Source organism: Mauremys reevesii, linkage group 10 (assembly GCF_016161935.1).
Source record: "Mauremys reevesii isolate NIE-2019 linkage group 10, ASM1616193v1, whole genome shotgun sequence".
In the NCBI taxonomy this organism is placed as follows: Eukaryota; Metazoa; Chordata; order Testudines; family Geoemydidae; genus Mauremys; species Mauremys reevesii.
The window spans coordinates 48,220,651-48,235,875 of NC_052632.1; the positions used below are offsets into that span (position 1 = coordinate 48,220,651).

Here is a 15,225-nt window from a genome sequence, read left to right on the forward strand (position 1 = left end):
GAATTTAGCAGCGTTAGATCCATTTAACCCTGCACCCGTCCACACAAAGCCATTTTTGTTGACTTAACGGGGTCTTAAAATCGATTTCTGTACTCCTCCCTGACAAGGGGATTAGCGCTGAAATCGACATCGCCGGATCGAATTTGGGGGTAGTGTGGACCATAGGCAGAGAGTTCCATACCCATGTGGTGCTTGGGCACCAGCAATATTCAGAGCCAAGGGCCCAGCTCCCCCCGGCCCCACCTGCACACACCCCCCACAAGTGTCCCGTGGCCCTGACTTGCTGCCCCCACCCGCTGCTCACCTTTCCCAGGCCCAGAGCAGAGCATCTCTGTCTTTGTCTCCTCCATGCTGCTTCCCTGCAGCAACTGCTGCCGCAGGGTCCTAGCGCCCCCCATCTTGACTGTCAAGGCAGATAGACTCTAAGCCTGCCCTTCCACCACAGATCCTTCCCTCTTCTGGCGGGACCCTCCACCAGCACAGCCCCCCCCCCCCCCCCGCCTGCCCACAGTCACTGCTACTGCCCCATGCTGGGCAAGGAGGCAGCCCCATTCTTCACCCCCAGTGAGGCTACAGTGAGTGGCAGCAGCAGGGGAGGAGGCGCACGCAGCACCCCCTGGCACCCACCACGGGGGAGGTGAGGGAGATTCCTGGACCTGAGAGGGGCCCTAGGAGCACCTGCAGTGACAGTGGTGGGGGTGAGTGTGCTGCTGGGGGGGGCAGGAAAGGAGGGATCCTCCCGCAGAGCTTGCTGCTGCCAGCAGGGAAAGGGCTGGGGGGAGGAGTCCTCTCTGTCCCCTGTCCCAGAGCAGCCTGCCTGCACCCCAAACTCATCCCCAGCCCTGCCCCACCCCACACCCCAAGTCAGAGCTCTCACCCCTGCAGCGCACCCTCTGCCCAAAACCTGAGTCCCTCCAGCACCCCAAACACCTTATCCCCAGTCCCAGCCAGAGCCCTCACGCCCCACACTCCTACTCTCGCCCTGAGCCCTTCCCACACCCCAGAGCCCTCACCCCTGCACCCCATCCCCCTGCACCCCTCACATCCCCAAACTCCCTGCCAGAGCCTGCACCCCAATCCCCTGCCCAGGGCCTGCACCCCAGACCTCCTCCCTCACCCAAACTCCCTCCCAGAGTCTTGGGCAGGTGAGGGGCAGAGTTTGGGCAGGGGCAGGTTCTGGGCACCACCAAACATGCCACCCCTGGTGTGGACGCAATTAGACTGTATTGGCTTGTAGACGGGTCGGACTCACTCCTGCGGCGCCTCCTGCTGGTGACTCCGGGAATTAGCTCTATTCCAGCACTGGAGCGCCCTCTGCAGGCTGGTGATCCACCTCTCCGCAGGCCCCCGTGTCCCTCCCTGGACCCGGTGCCCTTTTATATGGGGTGCTGCCCCCTAGCAGTAACCCCTTTCTCTTAGGGTCTCCCCTCCTCAGGGAAACCTCACCCTCTATCCCCACCTTGCCTCAGTATTGGCTACTGCCAGTCATTGTCTAGCCCCACACTCTGGGGCAGACTGCAGTATCAGCCTACTCATCACAGGCAAAGGGGTTTGGACCTGCTGCCTTGGCCTACCCCTGGGCTGCCCTCTGCAATCCCCAGTACCTTTTAGCCCAATACTAGGTTGCAGCCTGGGGCTTTCCAGGCTGGAGCTCCCCAGCTCCTCTGCCTTTCCCCAGCCCTGCTTCACTCAGGTACTCTGTGTCTAGATCTTGCAGCCAGGCCCATCTCCCTCTACAGACAGAGGAAGACTGTCTTTTTTCTAGCTTCCCTGGCCTTCTTATAAGGCCCTTGGCTCAGTTTGGGGCGTGGCCCCAGCTGCAGCCACTTCCCCAATCAGCCCAGCCTAGAGCAGCAGCTTTCAAGCCCTGCCAGGCTGCTTTTAAACCCCTCACAGCAGGAGCAGGGTCCACCCTGCTACATGGCTCCAGGAGCTATCCCAGAGTGCTCCATTTTGACCGCTCTGGACAGCACTCTCAACTCAGATGCACTGGCCAGGTAGACAGGAAAAGCCCCATGAACTTTTGAATTTTATTTCCTGTTTGGCCAGTGTGGCAAGCTGATCAGCACAGGTGACCGTGCAGAGCTCATCAGCAGAGGTGACCATGGAGTCCCAGAATTGCAAAAGAGCTCCAGCATGGATGGAATGGGAGGTACTGGATCTGATCGCTGTATGGGGAGATGAATCAGTGCTATCAGAACTCCATTCCAAAAGACAAAATGCCAAAATATTTGAAAAAATCTCCAAGGGCATGAAGGACAGAGGCTATAACAGGGACCTGCAGCAGTGCCATGTGAAACTTAAGGAGCTCAGGCAAGCCTACCAAAAAAACAAAGGCAAACGGCCACTTTGGGTCAGACCCTCAGACATGCCACTTCTATCATGAGCTGCATGCAATTCTAGGGGGTGCCCCTACAACTACCCCACCCCTGTACGTGGACTCCTGCAAAGGAGTCTCATGCAACAGGGATGAGGATTTTGGGGATGAGGAAGATGACAATGAGGAGGCGGTTGAAGATAGCACACAGCAGGCTCTCCATTCTCCCTGACAACCAGGAACTGTTTATCACCCTGGAGACATTACCCTCCCAACCCAGGCTCCCGGACCTTGAAGGCAGAGAAGGCCCCTCTGGTGATTGTACCTTTGTAAATATAATACATGGTTTAAAAGCAAGCATATTTAATGATTAATTTGCCCTGAAGACTTGGGAGGTATTCATGGCCAGCAAAGCTATTGGAATGCAGTCAAGCAACATCCGTTCTTTATCTCTCTGTGTTATCCTCAGGAGAGTGATATCATTCATGTGTCTGATGAAGTGGATATTCACCCACGAAAGCTTATGCTCTAATACTTCTGTTAGTCTATAAGGTGCCACAGGACTCTTTGTCGCTGGTAGAAATAGGGGAATTTTATTAAGGGGACATTCAGAGGTGGCTGTTCCTGCTGGGCTATGTGCCTGTGGCTGAAAAGAAATCATCCCTGCTGTTAGCCACACGGTGTGGGGAGGGGTGAAGCGATCATCCCAGAGATTTGGGTGTGAGGAGGGGGTTAGTTGGGTTTGTGCTGCACGTTAACCTGAAAACCTTAGCCCCTTAAATGGCCAACCCATTTTAAATGGTCAACCCAACTCTCCCTTTTTTTCCTCCCGCAGCTACAAATGTTTCAACGCTACCACTATCATCTCCGTCCCAGAGGCTAGCGCCGATAAGAAGGTGAAAAAAACGCACCTGCAATGAAATGTTCTCTAAGCTCATGCAGTCCTCCCGCACTGAAAGAGCCCAGCAGAATGCATGGAGGCAAACAATGTCACAGTCCAGGAAAGCACAAAATGAACGCGAGGACAGGAGGGACGCGTGAGATGAGAGGTGGCGGGAGCAAGAGGAGTGGTGGTGGTGTGATGAGAGGAGGCAGGAGGAGCTGCGGCTACTGGAGGATCAAACTGATATGCTCTGGAGTATGGTTGAAGTGCAGGAAAGGCAGCAGGAGCACAGACCGCTGCTGCATCCCCTGTGTAACCAATTGCCCTCCTCCCCAAGTTCCATAGCCTCCTCACCCAGATGCCCAAGAATACGGAGGGGGAGGGGAGAGTGGGCTCCGGGCACCCAACCACTCTGAAAGCAGATCAAGTCAAGACTCCAGCTCTTTCTGCAGCCCACATCTACCGTGCAAACCACAGCCTGACACTGCATTGATCCATGCTGGGAGGTCACAGCAAACATTGCAACATCAAGGATTGCCCAAGCAACAGAAGGCTGGCATTCAATAAGTTTTGAAGTGCAGTGTGACCTTGTCCTCCCCTCCTCTACCACCCCACTCGGTGCTTTCCTCCTCCACCACTCTTCCCGGGCTACCTTGGCAGTTATCCCCCTATTTCTGTGACTAATTAATAAAGAATGCTTGAATTTGAAACAACAATGACTTTATTGCCTCTGCAAGCGGTGACCAAAGCGGGGGAGGGGAGGATAGTTGGCTTACAGGGAAGTAGAGTGAACCAAGGGGCAGGGCTGCCCAGAGGATTCAGGGGGCCTGGGGCAAAGCAATTTCAGGGGCCCCTTCCATAAAAAAAGTTGCAATACTATAGAATACTATATTCTTGTGGGGGCCCCTGTGGGGCCCGGGGCCTCGGGCAAATTGCCCCACTTGCCCCCACCCCCGGGCAGCCCTGCCAAGGGGGCAGGTTTTCATCAAGGAGAAACAAAAAGAACTTTGACACCGTAGCCTGGCCAGTCATGAAACTGGTTTTCAAAGCTTCTCTGATGCGCAGCGCTTCCTGGTGTGCTCTTCTAACAGCCCTGGTGTTGGGCTGCGCGTAATCAGAAGCCAAGTGATTTGCCTCAACCTCCCACCCCGCCATAAACATCTCCCCCTTACTCTCACAGATATTGTGGAGAACACAGCAAGCAGTAATAACAATGGGAATATTGGTTTCGCTGAGGTCTAACTGAGTCAGTAAACTGTGTCAGCGCGCTTTTAAACATCCAAATGCACATTCTACCACCATTCTGCACTTGCTCAGCCTATAGTTGAACAGCTCCTGACCACTGTCCAGGGTGCCTGTGTATGGCTTCATGAGCCATGGCATTAAGGGGTAGGCTGGGTGCCCCAAGATAACGACAGTCATTTCAACATCCCCAACGGTTATTTTCTGGTCTGGAAAGTAAGTCCCTTGCTGCAGCCATTCAAACAGACCAGAGTTCCTGAAGATGTGAGCATCATGTACCTTTCCCGGCCATCCCATGTTGATGTTGGTGAAACGTCCCTTGTGATCCACCAGTGCTTGCAGCACCATTGAAAAGTACCCCTTGCAGTTTATGTACTCACTGGCTTGGTGCTCCGGTGCCAAGATAGGGATATGGGTTCCATCTATCACCCTGCCACAGTTAGGGAATCCTATTGCAGCAAAGCCATCCACTATGACCTGCACATTTCCCAGAGTCACTACCCTTGATAGCAGCAGCTCAGTGACTGCGTTGGCTACTTGGTCACAGCAACCCCAACAGTAGATTTGCCCACTCCAAAATGATTCCCGACTGACCAGTAGCTGTCTGGAGTTGCAAGCTTCCACAGGGCTATCACCACTCGCTTGTGAACTGTGATGGCTATTCTCATCTTGGTATTCATGCGCTTCAGGGCGGGGGAAAGCAAGTCACAAAGTTCCATGAAAGTGCCCTTTTACACATGCGAAAGTTTCACAGCCACTGGGAATCATCCCACACCTTTACCGCTATGCGATCACACCAGACTGTGCCCAGAATCGGCGTTCCATGGCATGAACCTTCCCCATTTCCACCATGATGTTCAAATTGCCAGGGCCCCTACTTTGAGAGAAGTTTGTGTCCATGTCCTCATCGCTCTCATCACTGTGCTGCCGTCGCCTCCTTGCCTGCTTTTGCAGGTTCTGGTGCTGCATATACTGCAGGTTAATGCACGAGGTGTTTACAGTGCTCATAACTGCCACGGTGACCTGAGCGAGCTCCATGTTTGCCATGGTATGGCGTCTGCAGGAGAGCAGAGTGGCAGCAGAAGCATGACAATGGTTTGCAGCCCTATTGTACCGTCAGCTGCCAGAGCAGGAGAGCAGAGTGGCAGCGGAAGCGTGACAATGGTTTGCAGCCCTACTGCACTGTCTGCTGCCAGAGCAGGAGAGCACAGTGGCAGTGGAAGTGTGATGATGGTTTTCAGCCCTATTGTACCATCTTCTGCCAGAGCAGGCGAGCAGAATGGCAATGGAAGCATAACGATGGTTTGTAGCCCTACTGCACCATCTGCTGCCGGCAGCACCCAGGACACAACAGCGGTGGCTGAGCTGAGTGGGCTGCACGCTTGCCATGGCACGGCGTCTGCGCAGAAAAAAGGCATGAAACGATTGTCTGCCATTGCTCTCACGGAGGGAGGGGAGACTGATGACATGTACCCAAAACCACTCACGACAATGTTTTTGTCCCATCGGGCAGTGGGAGCTCAACCCAGAATTCCAATGGGTGGCAGAGACTGCGGGAACTGTGGGATAGCTACTCACAGTGCAATGCTCCAAAAGTCAATGCTAGCCTTGGTACTGTGGACGCACTCCACCGACTTAATGCGACTTAATGCACTTAGTGGGGACACACACAATCGACTGTATAAAATCGCTTCCTAAAAAACTGACTTCTATAAATTCGACCTAATTTTGTAGTGTAGACATACCCATAGTTAAAGGGACACAGCAGATGGCTTTGATCTACAGGGTCCCTGGGCTGGGACCTGGAGTAGTGGGCGGGCCCAGTTCCACTCCACCCACTCAGTCTAGATGCATGGGCAGGTGGCACCTGTGATAACTTCTAAACCAAGTGACATCATATACAGGCCTGAGAGCCAGACATTCTATTGGCAGCTTCCACAGACTGGGGGACCTTGAGGGAGTGACTTTCCCTCCCTCCCCATTTGTACATGAGGGAAAAGGACAATGGCCTGCTTCACAGCATCCTGGGAGGCTTCATTGGTTAAAGGTGAGTGGGATTTGCAAGAGGAAGGCAGAGCAAGTCAAGGACTCCAGCTCTTTCTGCAGCCCACATCTACCGTGCAAACCACAGCCTGACACTGCATTGATCCATGCTGAGAGGTCACAGCAAACATTGCAACATCAAGGCAAGCACTGAGGCTCACTGTGATGTTGACAAAACCAGATACCCACATAGAATGTGAAAGGTATGTCTATGCAGCCCAAGACAGTAAGCCTCCCAGCCTATTACCCCCCACACTCTTCCTGATTTTTTACAGTTGCTGTCTGGTCACTCTGCTCCCCATGCATCTTCCAGGCAGCAACGGGGGCTCAGGGAACCAGTGATTTCCCTACACACACACACCCGAATTTCCTCAACACCCTCCCTCCCAGTTTTGTGAACTAGTTACATGCCAATTTAGTGACTGTTTGGAAATTTGAATTGAAATTCAAACATTAATACACACTTTAAAAGCATACATAGTGTATGATAAAATATGTGTATCTGAAAAAAGTATAATAGATTTGAAAAGTATGAACATAGATTAGCTTCCTTATACAGCTGTTGTTTTTTATGACAATGTCAGTGCATTCATTTTGGTGATGTTGGCCAACCTAATAATTTCAAATCATGATTTGTAAGCAAAGTCTAAATGAGGTCTCCCTGACAGCTAGTGATGAGCTGGGGCTCGGGGGAAAGGCTTCAGGACCAGATTGTATTTACATTCACACCTAATCTACCTAGGTATCCAGCAAACAGAGTTGTGTTGTCCAAGTGATAGATTTTGGCAGGGGTTGGGTTACAAATCACTTGAATGTGGGTGTGGGATGGGGATGAAATGTTGTTGTTCTTATTGTATGAGTAAAGGGCAATAGAACTGTACTTAGCCTGTGCTGATTGAGGGCATCAAGAGAGAGGGTGGGGACCTGTCCCTCTCCACTGTTTAAAGAAAGAGCTGATTAGGCCCCATAGATAGTCTAAGTGACCACTGCAGCTGAAATCACTGATAATCAGGTCTAAGTGCTTAGTCCTGCTGTGGGGACAGTGTTTCTGTGGAAGAGACGGCCCAGACTGCACTAGCAGCGAGGTTCCCCCACTGAGAGCTCAGCTGAAATCACTGAGAGCTGGGTGGAACCTCAAGAGACCAACTCGCAGAGGTCACAGTGGCAGCAGAAGGTGACTGCACAGGGCCATTGGTGGAGTGGTGGAGTGAACGGTGGCACAACGAACAGCCGTGGCCAGAGCGAACAGTGAGCAGCTGGAGGAACGAGCAAGGTGCCTTCTTGCCCCCCACCTGGGAGGTGAACTCATGTGAAAGCACCTCTGAACTCTGAGTCTCCACTGACCAAGGACAACACCGGTGATTGGGGTGTGGTGGAGGGAAAAATGAAGGGCACGTTAAATAAACATTTGTTTGTTGGACTATATTTTAGTGACTTTGCTCCAGAATGCTAGATTTGTGACTGGGAATGGAAACTTATATAAATATGTTTCCTAGTAGGCCAAGATTTTTAAAATGCATTATTTTCCAAGGTTTTTATCTCACATCATTGCTATCTTGAGAGGTCATTATGTTGGGGAGTTTCTGTACTAAACATTTTTATTATTATAACTAATTTTTATATAAGAATGGTCATACTGGGTCAGACCAATGGCCCATATAGCCCAGTATCCTGCCTTCTGACAGTGTTCAAGGCCAGGTGCTTCAGAGGGAATGAACAGAACAGGTAATCATCAAGTGATCCATCCCCTGTTGCCCGTTCCCAGCTTCTGGCAAACAGGCTAGGGACACTCAGAGCATGGTGTTGCATCCCTCCCCATCCTAGCTAATAGCCACTGATGGACCTATTCTCCAGGAATTTATCTAGTTCTTTTTTTAATCCGGTTATAGTTTTGGTCTTCACAGCATCCCCTGGCAAAGAGTTCCACAGGTTGACTTTATGTTGTGTGAAAAAGTACTTCCTTTTGTTTTTTTAAAACCTGCTGCCTATTAATTTCATTGGGTGACTGCTAGTTCTTGTGTTATGTGAAGGATTAAATAACATTTCCTTATTCACTTTCTTCACACCAGTCAAGATTTTATAGACCTCTATCGTATCCCCCTTTAGTCCTCTCTTTTCTAAGCTGAAAATTCCCAGTCTTTTTAATCTCTCCTCCTGTTTCATACCCCTAATCATTTTAGTTGCCCATCTCTGTACCTTTTCCAATTCCAATATATCTTTTTTGGGATGGGGTGACCAGATCTGCACACAGTATTCAAGGTGTGAACGTAGCATGGATTTATATAGAGGCAATATTGATATTTTCTGTCTTATTATCTATCCCTTTCTTAATGATTCCCAATATTCTGTTTACTTTTTTGACTGCCTCTGCATATTGAGTGGATGTTTTCAGAGAACTATCTACAATGACTCCAAGATCTCTTTCTTGAGTGTTAACAGCTAATTCAGACTCCATCATTTTGTATGTATAGCTGAGATTGTTTTCCAATGTGCATTACTTTGCATTTATCAACACTGAATTTCATCTGCTATTTTGTTGCCCAGTCACCCAGTTTTGTAAGATCCCTTTGTAACTCTTCGCAGTCTGCCTGGGACTAAACTATCTTGAATAGTTTTGTATCATCTGCAAATTTTGCCACCTCACTGTTTACCCATTTTTCCAGATCATTTATGAATATGTTGAACAGTACTGGTCCCAGTACCAACCCCTCAGGGATACCACTATTTATCTCTCTCCATTCTGAAAACTGATAATTTATTCCTACCCTTTGTTTCCCATCTTTTAACCAGTTACTGATCCATGAGACAACTTCCCTCTTATCCTATGATGGCTTACTTTTCAAAATAATACATTTTTTTAAAAAATATATATATTTTTAGAAATCTAGACCTATGTGTTTTGGTGTAACTTGCATTATCCTTATGTTAAATTTGCATTATCCTAACAAAACATTTATTTTATTCATATCTCTTTTATATATAGCAGGTCAAAATGAAAATGAAAAGACAAAAAACAATACAATTTTTCCACTCAAAGGCCTCAAAAACTAACCAAGGTGAAGAACACATCAAGAACCAAGAATATATCAACATGTCATCTGAAGGTTAAAGGGGTATATCTACATCTGACCAGCCCGAAGCACAAATACAGCTACCTACTGAAGAAACAGTGTCTCCAAAACCTAAAGGCAGTTCCCGATGTTTGTCGGTCCAAGTGTTCCCATTTATTGAAGTTACAGAAGATGGCTACTGGTGCACCTCTTGCAAAAAAGCTTACGAAGAAGGAAAGCTTCCCAATGCTATAATTGGTAAAAGTGGAGGAGCTTGGTTTGTCAAACTGATCAGCAAAGCCAATGCTGACAAACGACATGAAAAGGCTGCAAAACACCAGGCCTCTGGAGTGCATCAGCATGCAGAAAGCCTTATAAGCCCACTTTCAAAGCCAATTTTAGAAGTACTTAATGAGGCTGTTAAGAATGCTGGAGACACAACACAGTTCATGCAAACAAACATGGCTGTGGCATCCTACTTTCTATTTAAAGCAAGAGAAACCACACACTACAAACTGGCGGCCAATGTTAAGTGCATTGTCACTTTTTCATCCTGAAGTTGAATGCTGGTTCCGGACAAGACCAGCAAATGCTCACTATCTTTCTGCAAGAAACTCAGCTGACTGGCTAGAAGCATGCGGTACAACAGTGAAAGACTCAACAGTTGAAAAAGTGAACTCTCTCACCACATTAAAAAAATTTGCATACATGGCTGATGAATGCACCGATGCAAATGGGCATCAAGTATTAAGTCATTGTGTATGTTATCTTGATGTCAGGGGTAGGCCAGTAGATGCATTTCTAGATGTTCAAGTTATAGAAGACACATCGGCTGCATCTGTGACAGCCCACATCTTAGAAGAGTTAAATGCTTGTCAACTGGACCCCAAACAGATGGCTGCTTGTGCATTTGATGGAGCTGCAAACTTCTCTGGAAGACATGGTGGAGTACAAGCTTTTCTCAGAGAAAAGTGTAACCCTAATCTCTCCTATACACACTGCAGAGGCCATCTACTCCAACTAGCACTAGTACGAGCTGCAGAATCTTCAAAAGACATTTAAAAAGCTATAAATTTAATGTCTTCATTATATTCGTTTTTCAGCGAGAGTCCAAAAATACTGAATATCTTGGAAAATATAGAAGATACCACTGGGACTGAAGTTCAAATTAGCCCAACCTGGGAAAACCCGCTGGCTTTCTCATGAGTGATCCTTGGCTGTTGTCTTAAAATTACTCCAGCTGCTATTACTGGCGTTGGAAAGTATCTATCAAATGGGATGGATCTAAGTAGTGAGGCTGGTGGATTACTTTTTCTACTACATTCAGAGAAGACTATTGCCATTCTCTCTCTTGTAAGTCTACTGTTGAAACCACTTGGGTCATTATACAATGCCATCCAGGTCATCTGCTACAACAGTAGTAGATCTTTGTCCAGCACTTGAAGCTACATTTGGATCAATCAGAGAGCTATCCATTGAAAAAGTACTGGAAGAAGCAAAGACTTCAGTCCAGAAGTTGACTAATGAAGGCATTTATATTGAATCCTTAAATGAAGAAGACAGGAAGTGTTTATTAAGAAAACTGAAAAAGTACACAGACTTGATTCTTAAAAATCTTCAACAGCGACTTCTAGATTCTACTCAACCTCTATGTAGCTTTTACAGATGTCTGTCCTACAAAACACCAATAGTTGAGTGGAGTTAGGCACTACCAGCAATCGGGCTGCTATGTGATCAGGACAGAATAGAGAATTTGAACTCAGAGTGGAATATCATACGACGAATGAATGAAGATTTGACTTCAACTTCTTTTTTATCATCACTAGTGGCTCAACCCAATCTTTGTGATCCGTTTCCTGGGATGAAAGAAGTAGGCATTCATCTCTTGCTACTCCCAGTCACAACAGCTACAGTTGAGCGTTCTTTTTCGTCACTGAATAGAATTTTGTGTTCTGAAAGAAGTCGCCTTCTGCCTGATCATGTGAATGAACTAATTAGCATATCAATTGAAGGAATGGAAGTACAGGACACAGGAGAAGCCACCAAAGATGAACGCACTACATTGCAGAAGTTCATTAACAGAGTTGTGCAAAATTATAACAAGAAACCAAGAAGGATGTAGACGTAGTGCTTCATAGAAGGCTTGAGTAACCAACTTTAATTTGTGTGATGATTTTAAAACATGAGTTAAATCTAATAAAATGGTCATGAAACATTTTTCAGTTTTTACTATGGTGCCATACAGCCCACCTTCACCCCTCATCGGCCCTGACACCCGCCTCCCTGTAAATTCAAACACCCCCGCTAATTTCAAGTCCTGAGGAAACCACTGGAGGGACCCGCACTCGTAAGGCTTCTGGAGCCGCTTGAACGCCATTCTCCCCGAGTCCCTTCAAAGGCAGCTTGCCCATCCCCTGGAGGAACTGGCCGTCCCGGCTACGGAGCTCGGACCCAGGGCAGCACCAGGCAGGGGATGCGGAGCGGGGGTACCCCTGCTCGTGGCGTTCCTCCCAAGCCAGCGGCCGGACAGCCGCTCCCGCCCCACGCCAGCTCCGGAACCGCGCAGGGCTCTGCAATAGACAGCCCCGCGCCGGCGCACAGGACTGAGGGGAGCCGCGACCCGCCGCTTTGAGTGACCCCTCGGCACGTACCTGAGCTGCGCTTTGCAAACTGCTCACTGCGGCCGTGCTCAGGGGCCGTGCAGCTCCGGAGGGGTCTCCCCCCCCCAGGATTTCAGGGACAGGAAATGCAGAATTCGCAGAAGGCGCCGCTTTGAACAATGAAGATGGAGCAAGAAGGAAGTGGTTGTCCCCTCCCCCCTTGGTTAATTTACTTCATTCTCCCTCTCATCGGCTCCCTTCTGCGTCACTCCTAATGCCCCCGCCCTCCTGTTTCTTTAGGATCTCCCCGGACTCCCGGCAGTTCCCTATTTCCTCCTGCTCTGAATCCTCGCAGAGTTGAAGCCCAAACCGGCACGGAGATTTGGCCACGGGATTGGAGGGGGGGGGGAGAGGAAATACTGTTTTCCTCAGTGAGTGATCCCAGGCTGGAGGGAAGGGGGAGAGAGAGCAGAGCTCCTCACAGCCACACTGACCTGCCTCGGGGAGGAGGCTGGCTCAAGCAAGCAAACAAGATCGACTTTAAGACTGGTCTACACTACAGCCCTAGGTCGACATATGCCGCGTTAGGTCGAATTTATAATGTGTGTGTCTACACTACTGAGCCCTTTCCGCCGACCCAAAGGGCTTGTAAAATTAATGCCTGTACTCCACCTCAGGGAGAGGAGTAGTGCTAGAGTCGACCTTCCTGGGTCGAATTAGGAGTAGTGTAGACACAACACTGTGTAATCTGACAGGATTAGAGTCCAGGAGGTATCCCAGAGTGCTCCAATGTGACTGCTCTGGACAGCACTTTCAGCTCCACTGCACTTCATCCAGGTGCACAGGAAAAGCCCAGAGAACTTTTGAATTTCATTTCCTGTTTGATGAGTGTGGAGAGCTCACCAGCAAAGCTGACCATACCAGCCCAGGGCCACAAACGCACTCCAGCATGGAGCATACAGGAAAAACTGTATCTGATTGTTGTGTGGGGAGAAGATTCTGCACAGGCAGAGCTCCGAAGCAGCAGAAGAAACACTGACATCTATGCCAAAATCTCACAGAGCGTGGGGGACAAAGGCTACACCAGGGACACACAGCAGTGCCGTGTGAAAATAAAGGAACTCAGGCAAACGTACCAGAAGACAAGGGAGGAGAACAGTCACTCTGGTTCTGAGCCACAGACATGCTGCTTCCATGAGCAGCTGCATGTGATTCTATGTGGGGACTCCACCAGAACCCCAACACTCTCCTAGACAAATTAGAGGATTGGGCCAAAAGAAACCTGATGAGGTTCAACAAGGACAAGGGCAGAGTCCTGCACTTAGGACGGAAGAATGCCATGCACTGCTACAGACTAGGGACCGAATGGCTAGGCAGCAATTCTGCAGAAAAGGACCTAGGGGGTACAGTGGACAAGAAGCTGGATATGAGTCAACAGTGTGCCCTTGTTGCCAAGAAGGCTAACGGTATTTGCAGCTGTATAAGTAGGGGCATTGTTAGCAGATCAAGGGATGTGATCATTCCCCTCTATTCGACATTGGTGAGGCCTCATCCGGAGTACTGTGTCCAGTTTTGGGCCCCACACTACAAAAAGGATGTGGAAAAATTGGGAAGAGTCCAGCAGAGGGCAACAAAAATGATTAGTAAAAGCAGCAAAGAGTCCTATGGCACCTTATAGACTAACAGACGTATTGGAGCATGAGCTATCGTGGGTGAATACCCACTTCCTCTGATGCATGTTAGTCTATAAGGTGCCACAGGTCACTTCGCTGCTTTTACAGATCCAGACTAACACCCCTCTGATACTTGAAAAATGATTAGGGGGCTGGAGCACATGACTTATGAGTAGAGGCTAAGAGAACTGGGATTGTTTAGTCTGCAGAAGAGAAGAATGAGGGGGGATTTGATAGCTGCTTTCAACTACCTGAAAGAGGGTTCCAAAGGGGATGGATCTAGACTGTTCTCAGTGGTACCAGGTGACAGAACAAGTTGCAATGGGGGAGATTTAGGTTGGATATTAGGAAAAACTTTTTCACTAGGAGGGCGGTGAAGCACTGGAATGGGTTACTTAGGGAGGTAGTGGAATCTCCTTCCTTAGAGGTTTTTAAGGTCAGGCTTGACAAAGCCCTGGCTGGGATGATTTAGTTGGGAATTTGTCCAGCTTTGAGCAGGGGTTTGGACTAGATGACCTCCTGAGGTCCCTTCCAACCCTGATAGTCTATGATTCTATGATACCTCCCAGGGGCCTCAGGTGGCCACAGGCAACAATGAGGAGGACATTGTTGATGATGAGGAGGAGAATGCACAGCAGGCAAGTGGAGGATCCATTCTCCCCAACAGCCAAGACCTTCTCCTAACTCTGGAGCCAATCCCCTCCCAGGACCTACTGTTGCGGGACCGTGAAGGCACCTCTGGTGAGTGCACACTTGTAATCACATTACATGGGTTAAATGCAATTGTGTTTAATGTTTAATTCGAGGTAAACAACTGGCTACTCTTGTGGTTTTTGTTTCCTTGCAGCTGCAACCTTGTCTGTGGGTGCTTCCTCCACACCAGCACAAAGGTTGTCCCACGGCACCGGGCAGCACAGAGCACCAGGTCAGGCCGGGCTCTGCAGCTGCGCTACCACAAGAGCTCACAGCCCCACAGCCCACAGCATTGTGCCTGCAGCGCAGTGAGCTAAGGCTGCGGGGAAGGGGGAATAGCGGCGGGAGGGCCCGGGGGCCATAGTTTGCCCACCTCTGTCCTAAAATGGGGTGGGGGGGAGCTCTATTATCACTTGAACTCAACTCCAAGGGATGGTTCATGGAGCAGAAGGCTCTCATTCCCACAACTTTGATTGCTAGACAATGCAATTGTAATAAGCTACATGCCCTGTGTTATCAGGCCCTTAGACCCAGGTTATCTTTGCTATTCATTGGTGTCTCTGTTCAGTGTTTGTTAGCATAATAAAAATGCATGGATTGCGGACAAGAGGCTCTTTATTTACTGTACACTCTGTGGTTGGTGGGAGTTTAGTTTATAGGGCAGTACATGCAAAAAAGGGGGCATTCATTAAACTGGTTTTCAAAGCCTGTAGGAGACCCAGTG

The 15,225-nt window shown here is 49.1% G+C and overlaps 1 protein-coding gene and 1 long non-coding RNA gene across 7 annotated transcripts in view; one reads left to right on the plus strand and one right to left on the minus strand.

The window, feature by feature from the left end:
* Positions 1-12,341, minus strand: part of LOC120373706 — a 39,125-nt gene extending 26,784 nt beyond the window's left edge. For 3 of the 6 annotated variants that reach the window (XM_039492478.1, XM_039492481.1, XM_039492477.1), the window contains exon 1: positions 12,187-12,340. The gene's annotated coding sequence lies outside the window, so the exon portion shown is untranslated. Of the gene's footprint in view, positions 1-304; positions 327-1,604; positions 1,642-12,186 lie in introns of those variants that run through there. The other 3 variants (XM_039492482.1, XM_039492479.1, XM_039492480.1) reach the window with 3 other exon arrangements.
* A 1,202-nt stretch (positions 12,342-13,543) lies between these two features.
* On the plus strand, positions 13,544-14,787 carry LOC120372871. Its single transcript, XR_005585228.1, has 3 exons — positions 13,544-13,601; positions 14,378-14,549; positions 14,656-14,787. It is a non-coding gene; the product is annotated as an uncharacterized LOC120372871 (long non-coding RNA).
* The last annotated feature ends 438 nt before the right edge of the window (positions 14,788-15,225 follow it).